Raw genomic sequence first — 20,530 nt, forward strand, 5'->3', positions numbered from 1 at the left:
CAGAGTCGGACACGACTGGAGCGACTTAGCAGCAGCAGTAGACCTAAAATATGTTAGCTGATTTTCTAAGAAACTATCAAAACCCAGGGAGAGAGTCACATGGCAAATTCAGTTGCAACTTTTTGTTCTGTTTTTTAATTTTTAAATTACTAAAGACTTTCCCACAGGGAACTGATTATTAAAGGTTTTTGTTTTGGAGTAAGGAAGCTACTGGACTAGATATCAAGAACCATGAATTCTAGCCTAAGCACTGCTATTGTCTTACAATGTAATGACGTGTAGCTTTCTCATATATAACATGGGAGTAAGAAGGTCTGATATCAGTTAGGAAAAGCAACAAGATAATAGATGTAAATATGCTTTGGAAAAAAATTCGAGCACAATAATATATATAGTATTATAAGTCTTTCCAAACTTCTCATTGTGGAATACACGGTAAACAAAAAAGTAAACACACACACTTGCTAACCTCTGAAAAGTAAGTAACTCTTTCTAAATGTCTTTGATCTTTTGTAACCTTCCCCTGAGTGTTGTTTCACTAAAAAGATTGATTTTATTCTATCCTGTACTATGGAAGACAGGGAAAATAAATGCTGTATATGTAAATCATCAAAAAGAATAAGAAAAAAGATTACTTTGCAGTACCATTGTATCATGCCTCTAGATAATACCCATTAATTATTAATTATTCAATATGTATCAAGCCCATTAGGTACTATACAAATACATAGTATATTTCCTCACAATTAATCCATAATATAAGTAAAGGGACTTCCTCAGTGGCTCAGCTGGTAAGGAACCTGCTTGCCACTGCAGGAGATGCAAGATGCAAGGGTTCAATCCCTGGGTCAGGGAGATCCCCTGGACACAGAAACAGCAACCCACTCCAGTAGTTTTGCCTGGAAAATCCCATGGACAGAGGAGCCTGGCAGGCTACAGTCCATGGGGTCACAAAGAGTCAGACATGACTGAGCACACGTGCCACGCCATGCATGCATAAGTGGTAAAATCATGCCTACTTTCCAGATGTAGATACTATCTCAGTAAAGTTAATCATCTTGCCTAAGGTCATGTATCTAAGATGCCGGGGGACCCAGATTTTAGAAACATGTCTTCCCTGGACTTCCCTGGTGGCACAGACGGTAAAGCGTCTGGCTACAATGCAAGAGACCCTGGTTCAATCCCTGGGTTGGGAAGATCTCCTGGAGATGAAAATGGCACCCCACTCCAGTATTCTTGCCGGAAAATCCCATGGACAGAGGAGCCTGGTAGGCTACAGTCCATGGGGTCGCAAAGAGGAGGACACAACTGAGCGACTTGACTTTACTTCAGATACCATTTCAGTAAAGTTAATCATCTTGCATAAGGACATGTATCTAAGAAGCTGGGGGATCCAGATTTTAGAAACACGTCTGGCTTCAAATCCCATGTTCATTCCAGAACTCCTTACTGCCTCTTATAAAACTTGACATGGAGTCATTGATGAATAAATGAATGGATATATAAATGACTAGATGGATGGAGGGATCGATGGACAATCAACTGACCTCTGGAAATTATGATTTAAAAGAGCAAGACTTTGGCAGCTTAGCTGACTCTGTCACAAGCTGTAGTTTAGTTTCTATTACTCTTCCCCTTCTGCAATTTGAAAACCACAGATTACAGCACTTCCTTAGCTACTGATATGAGCATCACCTATTCTCCTATTATTGCTCCTATTGTTTATGATAAAAGCCTTCATCATACTACTGATGATGAAGAATTTCAAATTCTTGAAACCAATGGTGCTTCACCTCCATCACTGAGATCTGACTGAAGGATCTCTCTCTAGCAAAACTACAACACGACATTTTCTATTTGCTCAGGCAAAGGTTGATAATTCTGGTCATAGGGCAGTACCCTGCCGGAAAGGGGTTCTCAGGTCTAACTTAAGAGAACATACCAAAGAATTTTACAGAAACTTCCAAAAACAGAAAGAATACTGTATAAGACCAGAGTCATGGCATATGGTTTTACATTTTACATACTTTACAAACATGCTTGATGACTGGAGGAAGAGACACTTTATCACTTGGCCTTTTGTACTTCCTGCATGTGGCAGGCTGCATCTGCCCAAAGAACCTCCATTTTCCTAATATATATAAGAGCAATGTGTAGGCCAGTGGCCGTCTTGTACAACCAGTGGTAGGATGGCCAGTCCTAAAGTGTGATAATACTAGGTACACGGAGTAGACAGGATTTAGTAGAATTAGCACTGTATGTTTTTATAATTTCAAGTAAGGCTCCAAGAAAGCATATTCACTTATTCATTCATTCAATAATATGTATGTGTTTAGGGTGGGGTGGTAGGTGTGTGGAAGGTGACTAGGCAATATATACATACTATAGTTTGAATGATCAGTGATATAGTCAGACTCATGGAGAATGACAATATGAAGTGATTGGTACCATGACACAGGTTTATATGGAACAGAGGGCCAGCAGCATCACTCTCACCTGGGAACTTTGAACTAATCAAGAATTAGTCAGTCTATGGGCTAGTCTGGAACTCTGTGTTTTAATAAGCCAAGCCCACCAGGCAATTTCAAAGCCTGCCAAGGTTTGAGAACCAATGGGAGAGAGTGTTTTAGAAGCAGAGTGGGGGTCTTCCCAGTGGGGGTGATAGTTAAATTGAGTCTTAAAGAATGAGTAGGCACTGCTTGCTGTCTTGTTAGCGGTATGGACCCCATAAAACCAGTTGATATCCAGATCTAACTAAATCTCCAGATTTAGTACCTCTTGGCTTGCAGATTTGGGGCTGAGAATCTTTGTAAATCATCCAGGCAATAAACAACAATTACATTATTCTCACTTTGCAGGATGCTGGTAAGAGTTGTCAGTTTCCCTCCAGTGAAACATTCTCTGCAAAAAGTCAACAGTCAAGGCATAGCGCTGTCATTTCAGAGTGAAATTAATGCTTCTTATCATTTTTCCTGTTACTCCCATGTAAGAACAAATTTCAGCACCCAGGCTGTTTTTAAAATAGATGCATCTGTATTTTTCCAAAGTGGGTGTTTAATTGCTTTGACTGAATTCAGCCATGATAAATCACACTCCAAAAGCCTGAAAACTGATCTAGCGAGAGGCTGAACAGTACCACTTACCTGTTTACCTCTTACAGGGTATGGGATATTTTTTTTTTTTTTTCGGGAATGGTATAAGTGAATGAGAGGCATCAGAAACCCCAATAGCTTTGCCTCAGAAAAAGAAATAATAAAAGTGAGGGAAAGTGGGTGATCATTAAAAAGAAGAAAGTGGGAAAAAGGCATAATGCAAGCTAGCTCTGTGGAGATGAAACTCATGATGTGTGTCAATAATACATTTCCTGAGAATATCCTAAGGAGCAACAGAGAACAAACAGGATGATGTCATCCATCAGCTTTTATGGAGACTTTGGTTTCATGTTTCATTTTATGGTAAAATACCCAACTTTATCAAGGGTCAAATACCTCCCCTCCCCATTCAAATCTGACTGCACCAAATGGATAAAAAGAAGTAAGATGTAACCTTTGATTAACATTATATCTTAAATTTGCTATTTACTCATTCATTAAGACAAAAGAATGCATTACTTCCAGAGTGGAAACAAGACACAAGCAAAAACACTTCAGAAGCAGATCCAGAAGTTTTATAGCTGTTGGTTTGACCCTGAAGGAAAGAGGTGGTGAGGTTTTTCCTCTGGGCAAGGTGGAAAGGGTATTAGAATGGGATAAGAAGACCCAGGTCCTGATTCCAGCACTAGTGTTTACCGGAGGTGTGTCTTTCTGGATTCTGGCAGGAAGTAGATGACACACTCAAAAGAGATGACTCAAGAGAGTTAATGGAGCAAACTTTTGCAAAGGTTTTGGCAGAGTATAGGGAACCATCAAAGGATGATGAGACACTCAGGGACAACAACAACAGGATTCCATTACCACCCTATGGCAGAAGGACAAGGAAAACTTAAAGTTGCCACAACTGCTGAAAGCTGTGCCTGCAGGACATGGCCACCACGACTACAGCCCCTGCCAAGTTAGACACGGAGTGAGGACAAAGGTCTGAATGTTGGCATCCTTCCGACCCCCGCCAAATTTATATGGGCTTCCTTGGTGGCTCAGCGGTAATGAATCCACTGGCAAGGCAGGAGCCACAGGAGACATGGGTTCGATCTCTGAGTCAGGAAGATCCCCTGGAGGAGGGCATGGAAACTCACTCCAGTATTCTTTTCTGGAGAAACCCATGGACAGAGAAACTGGTAGGTTACAGTCCATAGGGTTGCACAGTTTGACAGAACTGAAGTGGCTTAGCACATACACACACACATATTCATATGTTGACATTCTAATCCCCCAAATGATGGTGTTGGGGCCTTCAAGAGACCCTCCAAGGCCAGGGTTCCGTGGGATCAGGTGCTTTTTAAGAGAGACCCTAGAGAGATTCCAAGCTCCTACTAACATGTGAAGTCACAGAAGGCATGACTTATAAAACAGGAAGAGGGCCTTCCTCAGAATGATCATGCTTACTCCTTGGCCTTAAATTCCCCAGCCTCCAGAACTGTGAGGAGTACCTTTCTGTTGTTTACAAACCACCCAATCTATGGTATTTTTGTTAGACCATCCCAAACAGACAAGTCAGTGAGTTAGAGAACTAAGAATACCACCGTTCCACTCCTTCTGTTGTCTGAACGTGTGCTTGTGACCCTTATATAAGGCTAAACATAACCAGAAGCAGCGAGAGGCAGGGGTCCACTGAGACATTTCATAAAATTTAGAATCTGGGGCCTCAAGCAGCATGAAGAGGGAGGCAGCTTCAGTCTAGAGGGACAAACAGTGGTTCCTGAGCACACCAGCTATGGAATCCTGATCCTTCATCCCTGATGGTCTTCATTACTATCTTCTGTAAAACTAAGAATCTGGGCTGATGAGTCTCCAAAGTTTATTCTATCTACTGTATCATTTGAGAAGACTGAATAAAAGAGAAATGAAGAAAATAAATGTTCTAATTGGTCCAACTGATCTATTGAAACAGGTAAATTTAGCAACTTGACTTTCACTGGTTAATAAGCCATAGGCCTTTTTTCCTACACCTGCTCTCTTGCAAGTAAAACTGTCTGTGCCTCAAGGTTATTTAGAAAGCTATTAATAGAAAGCAGATTTAAACCCAGTCTCTAAAAGGCTTAACTTTGTGCACGATAGTTCTGCCCTTATAGACAGAATTGAAAAGCTTTTTTAAAAAAAATCACATATAGCTCAGATTATTAGCTATCTCTTTGTCACAAATAGGCAGCTGGGTTCAGAATTTGCATGTTTCCCAGGCAAAAGAATTCAATAAGCAAGTAAGCGAATCCTGCCATTTTATTAAATACTTTCAGAAAACAAAAGCAAAGCAAGCTTTCACTCAGCCGGAACCAGAACATAATCCCCAGAGCCAATAAAACAAGTTAAAATTCTAGCACAAGAACCAAATTTGACAAAGAAACCCCCTCTGTCCTTTTACCCCTGGGGAAGCTACCCTAATTGTGATTCTTACACTCTTACTTTTTGAGATTCTCCAAACATGGGTGCTCAAACAAAGGTAAAGGAAATTAAGACAGGGAGAGTGAGGATTTAAGGTTTAAAATGCACTTTAGAGATATATTAGTGAAGAAGTGAGAGGTTCTTGAAAGCACCCTTTATAGACTAGATATAATTTAACTTGTCCAAGTAGTTATACTTCTGTTTAGGGTAAGAAAATATACTACAAATGAATGATTTCTTCCCTACAGCCTTTCAACAGACCCTTCTCTCTTAAGTACACACAGCACTACTGCAAAGGCCCTGCTGAGCACTGGTGTCCACAGGGTAAAAGTTGAAAAAATTATAGTTGCCATGGTCATCCTGCTGCTACTACATCCACAGACTCTGAGCAAAGGCCTACAGCAGAAGTTGGCTCAGTGTCTCAATGCAGCGGATCCATCTTTCTGACAAACTTTTATTCTTTTCTCTATAGAATTTCATTTTTCCAAATATTCAGCAATAATGGTGGCATTTTCAGAGAAAACTTACAGAGCATCCAGCCTGGATGGATACTTAGGGAACTCTCTAATGAGAAGACAAGAGAGCATTTCTATTTTTATTCCTATTTTCAATCTTCATGCTAAAGGGAGATAATGAAATCTTTCTTAAATTCATTTATTTTATTCAGAGGAGTCAGGAATATTCTTTCCACTTTCAGGACAACTGAATCAGGAGAATGAAAAGCATAGAAAGATTGAAATCTAGTCCCCTGAGTTCTAAGAATTTTGCCCCTGGTTGTTTGCAAGAATATTGGAAAGGGAATTAACCTCTCTGAATCACCTAGAAAATAGGAGATGATTTCTGCAGATACTTCCAGTTTTAACAGTCTATGACCTTATTCATCCCAATGCCGTCCATTCCATGTCTTCTAATCTCAGTGTAAATGAACTTACTTCGCCTTCATTCTCTCTGATATCTTGAGCTCTTCTTAATTTCTAGGCCCATTTTTCTTTTCCTAGCTTTACTTTTCTCTCCATCCAGCCTGAAACTCAAGAGTGAGATGCTTCGCTGATACTCCCAAACTGCTACCTTTCTTGGCCCCATCTCCTACCAAAGCCATTTGGCAAGTCCCTAATATTGGATAAACTCTCCACCTCTACATTCCATTCCAAGGTTCCCAGCATGAGCTGGCATCATCTCAAGGCTAGTCTATGCTGAGTTTATCATTATTTCCTTTCCTATGTCCCATCAAGCCAGGTATGAAGGCTTCTGTGAGTTGACCCTCATAGCTATTTAGAAAGCTTTTTCTTTACCTCTAGCAGACTCTCTAAATACATTCCTTGCTCTCCTCAAGCTCTCAGCCTTATCTCTGCATCTATCTTTACTTTTTAGTAAAGTGATTACAATAAAACCATTTTCATAATGAAAATATTTAAAATTTAAATATAGCAGCTCATTTTTAGTTCTATTATATTAACATAAAAAATGATCTCAAATCATCTGCAAAAATCATGGGCATTTCTACATCACTTCCCAGTCAGCTTCATTTTGATTTATAAGCCTGACTACAGTTTTCGCTGTCAGACCAGATGTTGCACAGAAAATACCAGCTAAGTCTGATTGGATTTTTCAATCTGCCTCATTCGAAAGCCTACAGCAAAACAGAAGTAGTTGTGAACTTCAGAAAGTTTTAGGGCATAGTACGAATTACTAGTTGGAATTATCTTCTCAGATAATATGTGGCATTAAAATACAATGTAATCATTCACAAATGCCTATAAGAGAAAAAAGAGAAACACAAGGCATTTAACTGAATCAAAATATTATGAACATATTCTGTCTTTGACATTCTGAAAATTATTGAAAGATACATTTCACTTTGCAAGTATCACTTCATACCACAATATTCCAAACCAAATTTTAAGGGGGAAATGTGGAATAGGATAGTGTAGGATCTGTGATTGATAGAAAACTTTAATTCCACTTGGTAGGAGCCATTGGAAAAGGGGGAGTGATAGGATAGGGATATGGGCAGTGTTGGTAAAGGGTAAAAGGAGAAGGAAAATCTATAGAAATATTGATAGTGACCTAATACAGGATGGGTCTTAAGTCTTTGTGCTAAGACTATCATTTAATCCCATGGACCCTCAGAACAATGTTTTTAAATGCTTTTAAAAAAGAATGAAAGATTAATTTAATTATATCGACATAGTTATCACAGTACTAGATACACAAACGTGATATAGTAACATATGTGTGACTTTATAAAATGGTCAATAGCATGATCTTGCATTAGGTCTGATAACTGCCATCATTTAAAAAAAGGAAGAACATAAACTCTCTTTAAAGTTAGCTGTAATAACTATAATATGTTATGATAATATTGGTGATTTTCATTGGTGTCTGTCATGTCTGCTATACAGTTCGTCTCTTTAAATCACTCCAGTTTTCCGTCCCACAATTCCACTGAAACTGCTCCCCTCAAATGAAATGTATTGCTAATTCTAATGTCAATTCTCAGTTTTCATCTTACTTGACATGTCAGCAATATTGAACACAACTGATCACTTCTTTCTCCTTGACCTGCTATTGTCAGTAAATTCAAGGACAGAACTCACCACTGACTTTCTTCTTGCCTTGTTGGCTTATCCTGTGAAGTTTCTACCAACCTCTTAATGTTGGAGTGACTCAGAAATTAATCCTTAGATCTCTTCTCTTTTGTATCTAAATTTATGTTTTTAGATATTTCACTAAGACTAGTAATACAGACATATGCAGATGACTCCAAATTTATACCTAAAGCCTGGACCTCACTGCTGAATTCTAGACTCATATATCCAATTGGCTTCTCAACGTCATCTCTTAAAGGAGTAACAGACATCTCAAACTTAACATATGTAAAACCGTGATCCTGATCTCCCCACTAAACTTATTCATCCCTTAATATTCTCAGCCCAGTTAATTGACATGTTCAGGTCTTTGAAGTCATCCTTCAGGCTTCTCCATTCCTTTCAAATCCACTTCGTACCCACTACCAAATCCTGTGATCAGAAGACACATTCTAAACATAACCAGAATCTGGCATCTTCCTACAACACTACTACCAGCACTCTGGCTCAAGACATGAAATTCCTGGCCTGGTTTAGCTGTAGCCACCTAATTAATTTCCACCTTCATTCCATCTGAAAATGTCAGCTAGAGTGATCTTTCAAAACATAAGTCATAGTATGTCCTTTTTTGTCCAAAACCCTCTAACAGCTTCCCCGTTTCCTTCAGTGTGAACAGCAAGGCCTCAACGCCCTACAGCACAGATGTGTATCTTCCTTCTAACCTAATGGCTTACAGCTCCTGGCCCGTTACACACAGGCACATTCTTCAGGGCCTCTTACTTGTTCCCCGTGGCTGCAACAGTCTCCCCTTCAGACGTCCACATGGCTTACTTCCTAATTTCTGCCAGGTCTTTACTCAAATGTCCCCTCGGTAAGGCCTTCATGATCCCTTCTACTTAATACTGTTTTATTTTTATCTTTGTTTTATCGTTCTCCAGAGAAACTATCACCATATAATGGCATGTGTATTTTATTTGCTTATGTCTTCCCCAATAAGGCATTCCATAACAGCAAGTATTTTTGTCTGTTATGTTCACAGATACATCCCTAGTGTCTGGTATAAAGCATGCATCTATTAAATAGTTGTTGACTAAATGATTGAATGAAGAGATTCTTTTAATCTTATCTTCTGTGAATACTAGCACATTTATCCACTGCAGTAAGAAGCACACATAATTCTACTTGCAAAAACTGTATCATACTCTGTAAATTGCCTAAGATTGTTTTAAACATGGTGCTTGAGATGAAACAAAGCTAGTGCCTGGTATTTGCTATAGAAATATCATAAGCATTAACTAGCAACTGATGACTGTATGGGACGGTGCCCTCACAAAAGGGATGCTGCTTCATGGTGTCATGGACAAACAAGAGCTTTGAGACAAACAAACATAGCTTTGAACTCCATCTCTACCACTTGTGAGCTATGTAATGTTGGGAAATAACTGACCTCTCTAAGCCTCAGTTTTTAGGCTGTCGGTAAAGAATTCCCCTGAAATGCAGGAGATCTGGGTTCGATCCCTGTGCTGGGAAGATTCCCTGGAGGAGGGCATGGCAACCCAAACCAGTATTTTTGCCTGGAGAACTCCATGGACAGAGGAGCTTTGTGGGCTGAAGTCCATGGGGTCTTAAACAGTCGGACATGACTGAGCAACTAAGCACACAGAACTAAGCCTCAGTTATGTGTCTGTTACATGGGAAATGTCACCAATGTGTCCTCAAATGGAATTATATGTGCAAAGCGCCTGGGCATTTGAAAAAGATGCTCCTTGTGCCAGTTCTCTCTGCAGGCCTATTACTTTCAAGGTGGAAGAGTAAAAAATAGAGCATTTTAAAATGCCCAAGGAAGTGTAAGAACAGGACAGGATGGGATTGGTGTCACATGAATTGCCAGCAACCTCAGGTGTTGATTAGGCTAACCCTAACCCTGACAGTTCCCACAAAAATGATATTTAGGTCCCTTTTCAAGGTAAGGTATATATGGTGTCTAGAACATAGGTCTAAAAATAGAAGGAGGCTAAGACTATCCATGAGGAGGAGCAGGGTAAGATGGAATCATCTGAGAGGCCTAGTGGCAAAGAAAAAAGGTGAAGCTGGGTAGAATTTGCACTAGCAGGCAAAGTTGCCACATTCTCAAGGATTTATTATCCAAGAAGCTTTATCTGTGTATGGATTTTTATCCACAGCAAATTCATAGGAAAAACTTTGTCACACCATTTCATGAATTTGTAAAAAGATTCTTGTCTCTCCTTAAACAAAAATGAGGTATGAGAATTCTATAATGGAGGAAAAAAATATGTTTATCTACTTTCAGTCAATCTAGAATTCTTAGTTACTGAGATAGAAAGAGCTAGAAGCAATGTGTTTTTCATAAATCATTGAAGATTGTTTCTCATATTTTTTGTATTTTTAAAAACTGAGACACAAAGAGAGTGGGTTGGAAGAAGACAAGAAAACAAGAAAATGAATAAAATGTTCATCAGATGGTAGTAATTGCAGATCTTCATGAATTAGGGGCCAGGATTCCTTTTTCCTAGGGAGTGTACCTGCATGGGTGTTGCCTCACTTTAGACTAGATGTGACTCTTAAGAGACCTTCACCATTATGCTTATAAACCAAGTATAAGTATGTCTGTCAGGTGACTTTTGGTTCACTTCAGATAAACTCTCATCCTTCCTTGCTGACCATCACAGGACAGAGTCACCACTTAGCCTGAAGCTTGCATTTTCTCTTCTTCCAGAAGTTCAGGATTTTTCCCTAAAGCTCTTAAGGCAACATAGGAGTAGAAAGAAGAGATGAAGAGAGAAAGCAGAAGAATGAACCATAAACCCAAACAGATCTGGGATGACTAGGCTTTCCCTTTCACAGATCAGTCAAGTTCAAATCCAATCTCAGAATTAAACCCTGCCTAATATAAAGCCTGTGCTTAGAAATATACTTAACAGAAAAAATACATTTGCAAATGATAAAAAATTAAAGCTTATTAAAATTAATAAGAGGGTGAGTTCTATGATAAAATCCCCACATTTTACCTCTTGAATTAAAACACACAAGCAAATGCCCCCTTCCTCAAAATCCTTGCCTCTGTTCTGCTGGCTAGTGGTTGGTGAGTGCCAGTCGTGGGCCAGGCTCTGTTCTTTGTTCCATGCCAGAGAGGCAGCTAGGAGTTGTGGGTGGAGGTAGGCAGTCTCCTAGATTTATACACTAGTTTTCTTTGGGTTTCATTTTAAAGCTTTTTCCCACATAATGAAACCAAACTAAATATTCCCAGGAGAGCAAAACAGCTCCCCAAATCTCTAAGCAACTTCCATGTATTGAGAAGGATTACAAGGCTATGGTTTTCCAGTGGTCATGTATGGATGTGAGAGTTGGACTGTGAAGAAAGCTGAGTGCCGAAGAATTGATGCTTTTGAACTGTGGTGTTGGAGAAGATTCTTGAGAGTCCCTTGGACATCCAACCAGTCCATTCTGAAGGAGATCAGCCCTGGGATTTCTTTGGAAGGAATGATGCTAAAGCTGAAACTCCAGTACTTTGGCCACCTCATGTGAAGAGTTGACTCATTGGAAAAGACTCTAATGCTGGGAAGGACTGGGGGCAGGAGGAGAAGGGGATGACAGAGGATGAGATGGCTGGATGGCATCACCAACTCAACGGACGTGAGTTTGAGTGAACTCCAGGAGTTGGTAATGGACAGGGAGGCCTGGCGTGCAGCAATTCATGGGGTTGCAAAGAGTCGGACATGACTAAGCGACTGAATTGAATTGACTGGCTGTCCTTCCAAAGCAAAATTATTTCCTCTCTTCCATCTTCCCTTACTTCCTTGCTCTGTCAGGGAATGCATACATTTCTAAAAATACATAATATGGGGATATAAAACAGTGCTTTTCAGCTTCCATATCATTTTCTATGTTGTGCATATATTAATTTCATGAAGTGTGCCTTCTTACAGTTATAAAATAATTTTGGAAGAAATGTACCCTCCTGGGCTGTTTCCAAAACCAGTGGGTTGCTTTGCAGGCATTGAATAAGTCTGGGTGTGGCATCAGCTTAGCATAGTTGAGTGCAGTAAAAGCATTGTATAGCATTGTGGTCAGGACTCAAGATTGATTCCTTTTTCTCTTGTACTTTGATAAATTACTCAAGATGACTGCTTGTTTGTTTCTTCATTTATAAAACTGGGACAATAATAGCTCTTATTTCACAGTACTATTGTGAAAAATAGAGAAGCTTCTGGTATATAGAAAAACTTCAATACACGTTAGTCATTTTATTCATTGGCATTAGTAAAGGAAAACAAGTTAATTATTACCAGAAACTATATAAAAATCCCCTATTTCCAGTCAAAATTTAGTAGATAAAATTCCTTTAAATCATATTTTAGCCAATTAAATTAATTTTTTAAGTAAAGATAATCTTATTCCCACTTTTGATATATAAATTTTCACCATCATATAATTAATCCTTAAAGATTCTGTGTATGATGTATTATAAAATAAATTTATTTGGATTTCATTATTTTTTAAGAGAACCAACTGTCATATGATTTTTTATGATTTTTAAGGAATTACCATGCAACTGCGTTAACTCAACCAAGCACAAAATGGTTTTGTAGAGAAAATTTCAGGAAATTACCTTTCAGCTTATATAAAGGAATAGCGAAAAGTAAGCTACCAGATTCAAAGAGGCTTTTTAACAGACCCAGGTATGGATCAGTTTTAGTGTGATAAATCTAATGGAACTTATAATCTTCAGTGGGGAGGGGTGGGGAAGCAGGACTTAAAATTAACAACAATAACAACAAAATGTCCTTTCCCTAATTGCTAAGAAAAGAATGAAACCACAGTAAGTTCAACATGATCATTGACTGGGGAACCATGTACTTACAACTTGCTAGGAGAAAAAGCCAATGTCATAAATCAGTGGGCACTCACGTTGCCATATCTCTGCATTACCCCACACAAAACTAGTAGTACTCCTAAGACATGTTTAGTGGTTTTTTCTTATGCTTTCCTTCATTCATCCTCTATTTCAAACTCAAAGAAATGGGATAAGGAGAACAGAAATATTTTTGTATTTTGAATGAGGCAGTCTAGCTTACATTTATATATATTGTTGCAATTGTTAAAATACAAGTTCCAAGAGGAAGAATAAACATTGGGCATCTAACATAAAACCTGGTAAAATTTATTAGGATCAGGCAATTATTAACACTTCATTAGAATTATTGATAGTTCTGGTAATGAGGGCTTCCCTGGTGCTCAGAGGGTAAAGCGTCTGCCTGCAATTCAGGAGACCTGGGTTCGATCCCTGGGTCAGGAAGATCCCCTGGAGTAGGAAATGGCACCCCACTCCAGTACTCTTGCTTGGAAAATCCCATGGACAGAGAAGCCTGGTAGACTACAGTCCATGGGATCGCAAAAAGTCGGACACGACTGAGCAACTTCACTTTCTGGTAATGAACAACGGAGAATAGTAACAAGGGGATGAAAAATAGATTCTTTGTCTAGAAGTGCAAGACTTTAAGTATGTGAACATGTACATATACACATACTTTAGCTTTATCAAGAACCATGATACTCAATTTTTTAACAATTAAAATATTGCCCATTATATAAGGCCAGATACATATAGGTAACATTTGAATAAATTACATTAAATAATTTACAAGGGCTTCCCTGGTGGCTCTGTGGTGAAGAATCTGCCTGCCAAGGGAGAAGATGGGTTTTTAGTCCCTGGATTGGGAAGATACCCTGGAGAAGGAATTGGCAACCCACTCCAATATTCTTGCCTGGGAAATCCCATGGACAGAGAAGCCTGGCAGGCTGCAGTCTGTGGAGTCATATAAGAGTCAGACACGACTTAGCAACTGAACAACAACAATAATAAACAAACAAACAAATTGCTGCATCTGGCTAGATGAATTAACAATGGCACCTTTTCCTCAGCACTGCAGGATTTCAACCACTATTTGCATCCCCACCTCCGCACACCTTTGATCCTTACACACAGAAAATACAACCATATGTGAGGCAGAACTGTGAGGACAATTCATTAAAAATCACATTCCCTAAAAAAAGAAAAGAAAAAAAAAATCACATTCCCAGACAGAATGAGAACTGATTTTTTAAACATCATTAAGATAATAAATGGAAAATCTAAGAAGGAAGTCTTTAGAATATTTTGAGATCAACCATAAGGTAAGATGAATGTGCCAGGGATAAAAAATAATCTCTTTAGTAAATCTGAGTTATCATTAATTTTATGCAATGCTTTCAAAGAGTACTACTTAAGAAATATTAAATATAATATGTCTGGACATATGAAATCCTGATTAACGTGGAATATACCCCCTTAAAAAGTTCAACTCAACAATAACAGTTAATAGATTATTAGAAAGCTGGAAGCTGTTGTACTCCTTGAATAATAATAAAATCCATGATTTAATGTATTTCAAATTTTAAGAATTCTCTATATTCTCAAATAGATTTTTTAAATAGTTATGGAATTGTTTTCCCCTTCTTTATATAAAAACATAAGTTATAGTTATAACTGAGGAAACACCCTGACCATCAAGTTCCCACTTACAGGCAATTCTTTGCCCCATGACTACCGAGGCTGAAAAATTCAATCTGTTTCTAGAAACAAATTGCCAAAAACCCACAGGACTTATTGGAATTATTCAAGATCATAGCACTATCTCCCATTGACATCAAACAAGATTAGTGTGTCACTGGCAATGGATTCTGCTGTAGTTTTTTTAATTTCTACATGTTTACAAAACAAAACCAAGAGACAGACAGATTCTAGATTACAGCAGGTAAAGACTAAGGCTGTTTAAGAAAGTATATCTGAATAAATATGATAGATATGATGTATCTAAAAATATATATACATACAAACATATTTATGTTTCTTTGACATTAAAGGAAATAAACTTTTTTTAAAAGACCATGAATTTAAGCTGGAGAAAATCCACTTATAGAATACCATATTTGGGGGGAAGAAACTGGATATGAATAAAGTTAATAAATCTTAAAATAAATGGAAAAAAGAGACTGGATCCAGGAAATTCTATGAAACAAAAGGATCATATGGTCAGTACCATGAACAGCACCTAACACAAAGAAGCTCCTTAATGCATATTCATATGAAGAAGAATGAATGAATGACTATGAACTTGAATATATAGCATCATATTGAATCCAACATGTACACTTTTAATAGGTGGAGTCTAAATACATATATTTCTATTTTATTTTTTTTTATTTTATTTTTAAACTTTACAATATTGTATTAGTTTTGCCAAATATCGAAATGAATCCGCCACAGGTATACCCGTGTTCCCCAACCTGAACCCTCCTCCCTCCTCCCTCCCCTACCCTCCCTCTGGGTCGTCCCAGTGCACCAGCCCCAAGCATCCAGTATCGTGCATCGAACCTGGACTGGCGACTCGTTTCATACATGATATTATACATGTTTCAATGCTATTCTCCCAAATCTCCCCACCCTCTCCCTCTCCTACAGAGTCCATAAGACTGATTTATACATCGGTGTCTCTTTTGCAGTCTCGTACACAGGGTTATTGTTACCGTCTTTCTAAATTCCATATATATGCGTTAGTATACTGTATTGGTGTTTTTCTTTCTGGCTTACTTCACTCTGTATAATAGGTTCCAGTTTCATCCATCTTATTAGAACTGATTCAAATGTATTCTTTTTAATGGCTGAGTAATACTCCATTGTGTATATGTACCGCAGCTTTCTTATCCATTCATCTGCTGATGGGCATCTAGGTTGCTTCCATGTCCTGGCTATTATAAACAGTGCTGCAATGAACATTGGGGTACACGTGTCTCTTTCCCTTCTGGTTTCCTCAGTGTCTATGCCCAGCAGTGGGATTGCTGGATCATAAGGCAGTTCTATTTCCGGTTTTTTCTGAGCTGTTTCTTTTAATATAGCATCTATTGCTCTATTTTCTGAAAGCAAAAGCAAAATTGCTCATTGCAAAATGCCTTTAAAATATCAAGAATTAATGTATTAGTCACTCAGTCATGTCTGACTCTTTGTGACCCCATGGACTGTAGCCCACAAGGCTCCTCTGTCCATGGAATTCTCCATGCAAGAATACTGGAGTGGGTTGTCATTTCCTTCTCCAGGGAATCTTTCTGACCCAGGAACTGAACCTGGGTTGTTCAGTTCAGGCAGAACGGATTGCAGGCAGATTCTTTACTGTCTTAGCTACCAGCTGCTAAGTCACTTCAGTTGTGTCCGACTCTGTGTGACCCCATAGACGGCAGCCCACCAGGCTCCCCCATCCCTAGGATTCTCCAGATAAGAACACTGGAGTGGGTTGCCATTTCCTTCTCCAATGCTTGAAAGTGAAAAGTGAAAGTGAAGTCGCTCAGTTGTGTCTGACCCTCAGCGACCCCATGGACTGCAGCCTTCCAGGCTCCTCCATCCATGGGATTTTCCAGGCAAGACTACTAGAGTGGGGTGCCATTGCCTTCTCTGCTTAGCTACCAGGGAAGCTAAGAATTAATAAGAAATGTAATGTAAACATAAAAGCAACAGAAAGATAAAACCACCAGCAAATATTTTTGTATCTATGCATAGGTATCATTTATACATATATATTTGGAACCATACAGATATCACTTTTATGTCTTCTTTTTATAACTTATTATTACACTATTGGAGAAGGAAATGGCAACTCACTCCAGTATTCTTGCCTGGGAAATCCCATGGATGGAGGAAACTGGTGGGCTATAGTCCAAGAGGCCTCAAAGAGTCGGAAATGACTGAGCAACTGAGCACACATATTGCATTATTAGCAATTTTCAAGTCACTAAAATCCTTCAAAAATATAAATTTTAATGTCTTCATATTGTTCCAGGATATTAAAGTGTAATAATTGAATTATTGTGCTATTGATGTACATTTGAATAATACATAACATAAAAATACTGGAGGGGGATTTTAAATGGCCTTGTCCATTAAACTTTTGTTCTATCTTTGATTGTTTCCTTATAATACATTTCTATATGTCAAAATTCATAGACTTAGATTTAGCATTTTTGATCCATAGTACCACATTGTTTTTCTGATAATTTGTATTATACCTACTTCCATCTAGTAGCTGTGAAAGTAATTATTTCACCACACTGGAATGTAGACATTTTAAGATCGCATTTATAGTTTCATATGTGAGTAGGAAACAGCAACCCACTTCAGTATTCTTGCCTGGAAAATCCATGGGCAGAGAAGCCTGGTAGACTACAGTCCATGGGGTCACCAAAGAGTTGAACACAACTGAGTATACACACACACACACACACACAGATCAAAATTGATATAATGCAAATTTTAATGCTGATTAGATTTAACATATTTTTTCTATGTTTATTTGCTATTTGTATTTCTTTTGGCATGTCTATCTCACATTACAGGAGTGAAGCTACCTCTTGCAACTCTCATAAGGATATCTTCAATAATTCCTTAGCATGATAACATCATGCTGCCTAAATGCTTCTACCAGAACTATCTTTCTGAAACTATATAAAAAGCTCTGAATCTCAAGGTTACCACATAAATATGAGTGAAACAATAGTGATCTACCTTAAAGATAATTGTAATAATTGTGCTCTTCCACAACACAATTATTTCACATTGTATTTTTTTTTTTGATACTTTTTTTAAATTTTTTTAACTTTACAACATTGTACTGGTTTTGCCATACATCAACATGAATCCGCCACAGGTATACACGTGTTCCCCATCCTGAACCCTCCTCTTCCTCCCTCCCCATACCATCCCTCTGGGTCGTCCCACACAACACAATTATTACAATAATTTGAGACTATAAATGTTTGAAAGACAAAGCTAATTCTATATATATATATATCAAATTGCAGATATGGCAACAAATTCAAAATCACTGTAAACAATAGTGAACCTCAAGGCCTCTCATGGACAGTCACATCTTTAAACACACAAAAAAGACAGGTACTCTGAGTTACATGAAGTTTAAAAGCTCTGAACTAAATGGCTGTTTGGGGAGGCCTTACAAATAGCTGTGAAAAGAAGAGAAGGGAAAAGCAAAGGAGAAAAGGAAAGATATAAGCATCTGAATGCAGAGTTCCAAAGAATAGCAAGGAGAGATAAGAAAGCCTTCCTCAGTGATCAATGCAAAGAAATAGAGGAAAACAACAGAATGGGAAAGGCTAGATATCTCTTCAAGAAAATTAGAGATACCAAGGGAACATTTCCTGCAAAGATGGGCTTGATAAAGGACAGAAATGGTATGGACCTAAGAGAAGCAGAAGATTTTAAGAGGTGCCAAGAATACATAGAAGAACTGTACAAAAAAGATCTTCATGACCCAGATAATCACAATGGTGTGATCACTCACCTAGAGCCAGACATCCTGGAATGTGAAGTCAAGTGGGCCTTAGAAAGCATCACTATGAACAAAGCTAGTGGAGGTGATGGAATTCCAGTTGAGCTATTTCAAATCCTGGAAGATGATGCTGTGAAAGTGCTGCACTCAAAATGCCAGCAAATTTGGAAAACTCAGCAGTGGCCACAGGACTGGAAAAGGTCAGTTTTCATTCCAATCCCAAAGAAAGGCAATGCCAAAAAATGCTCAAACTACCGCACAATTGCACTCATCTCACACGCTTGTAAAGTAATGCTCAAAATTCTCCAAGCTAGGCTTCAGCAATATGTGAACCATAAACTTCCAGATGTTCAAGCTGATTTTACAAAAGGCAGAGGAACCAAAGATCAAAATTGCCAACATCTGCTGGATCATCGAAAAAGCAAGAGAGTTCCAGAAAAACATCTATTTCTGCTTTATTGACTATGCCAAAGCCTTTGACTATGTGGATCACAATAAACTGTGGAAAATTCTTCAAGAGATGGGAATACCAGACCACCTGACCTGCCTCTTGAGAAATCTATATGCAAGTCAGGAATCAACAGTTACAACTGAACATGGAACAACAGACTGGTTCCAAATAGGAAAAGGAATACATTAAGGCTGTATATTGTCACCCTGCTTATTTAACTTATATGCAGAGCATCATGAGAAACTCTGGGCTGGAAGAAGCACAAGCTAGAATCAAGATTGCCAGGAGAAATATCAATAACCTCAGCTATGGAGATGACACCACCCTTATGGCAGAAAGTGAAGAGAACTTAAAAGCCTCTTGATGAAAGTGAAAGAGGAGAGTGAAAAGTGAAGTGAAAGTGAAGTCGCTCAGTCATGTCCGACTCTTTGCAACCCTGTGGACTGTAGCCTACCAGGCTTCTCTGTCCATGGGATTCTCCAGGCAAGAATACTGGAGTGGGTTGCCATTTCCTTCTCCATGGGATCTTCCTGACTCAGGGATCGAACCTGGGTCTTCTGCATTGGAGGCAGATGCTTTAACCTCTGAGCCACCAGGGAAGCCTGGTGAAAAAGTTGGAGAGTGAAAAAGTTGGCTTAAATCTCAACATTCAGAAAACGAAGATCATGGCATCTGGTCCCATCACTTCATGGGAAATAGATGGGGAAACAGTGGAAACAGTGTCAGACTTTATTTTTGGGGGCTCCAAAATCATTGCAGATGGTGATTGCAGCCATGAAATTAAAAGATGCTTACTCCTTGCAAGGAAAGTTATGACCAACCTAGATAGCATATTGAAAAGCAGAGACATTACTTTGCCAACAAAAGTCCATCTAGTCAAGGCTATGGTTTTTCCAGTGATCATGTATGGATGTGAGAGTTGGACTATGAAGAAAGCTGAGCACTGAAGAATTGATGCTTTTGAACTGTGGTGTTGGAGAAGACTCTTGAGAATCCCTTGGACTGCAAGGAGATCCAACCAGTTAATTCTAAAGGAGATCAATCCTGGTGTTCTTTGGAAGGACTGATGCTAAAGTTGAAACTCCAATACTTTTGCCACCTCATGCGAAGAGTTGACTCACTGGAAAAGACTCTGATGCTGGGAGGGATTGAGGGCAGGAGGAGAAGGGAACGACAGATGATGAGATGGCTGGATGGCATCACTGACTTGATGGACATGAGTTTGGGTGAACTCTGGGATTTGGTGATGGACAGGGATTTCTGGTGTGCTGCGATTCATGGGGTCACAAAGAGTCGGACACGACTGAGTGACTGAACTGAACTGATCACAGGATCAGATGTAGTTAGATTCAAGCAACTACAAAAGTTTATGGTCTGTCAGTATGGCCACTGGGATTTCTTTACACTTCTTCTGTTGTATTTTTTGAATTTACACTTTGGTTTTATAACACCATTTCTTAGAAAAACATCCATATATTTTCTGCACATATGAATCAGCTTCTTCTCTATAAATAGCAAGTATTTAACAGCTATTATTTTCTTCTAAGATATCCATGGTAATAT

General features: G+C 38.7%; 2 protein-coding genes and 1 non-coding gene across 6 annotated transcripts in view; 1 reads left to right on the forward strand and 2 right to left on the reverse strand.

Annotated features, from left to right (window-relative positions):
• CTNNA3 (catenin alpha 3) overlaps positions 1-20,530 on the reverse strand; it is a 1,922,060-nt gene that overhangs the window by 1,122,995 nt on the left and 778,535 nt on the right. The window lies entirely within an intron of this gene.
• LRRTM3 (leucine rich repeat transmembrane neuronal 3) overlaps positions 1-20,530 on the forward strand; it is a 218,979-nt gene that overhangs the window by 33,134 nt on the left and 165,315 nt on the right. The window lies entirely within an intron of this gene.
• Positions 19,494-19,566, reverse strand: TRNAW-CCA (transfer RNA tryptophan (anticodon CCA)). The gene has a single exon. It is a non-coding gene; the product is annotated as a tRNA-Trp (tRNA).

Source organism: Bos javanicus, chromosome 28 (assembly GCF_032452875.1).
Source record: "Bos javanicus breed banteng chromosome 28, ARS-OSU_banteng_1.0, whole genome shotgun sequence".
NCBI classification, from domain to species: domain Eukaryota; kingdom Metazoa; phylum Chordata; class Mammalia; order Artiodactyla; family Bovidae; genus Bos; species Bos javanicus.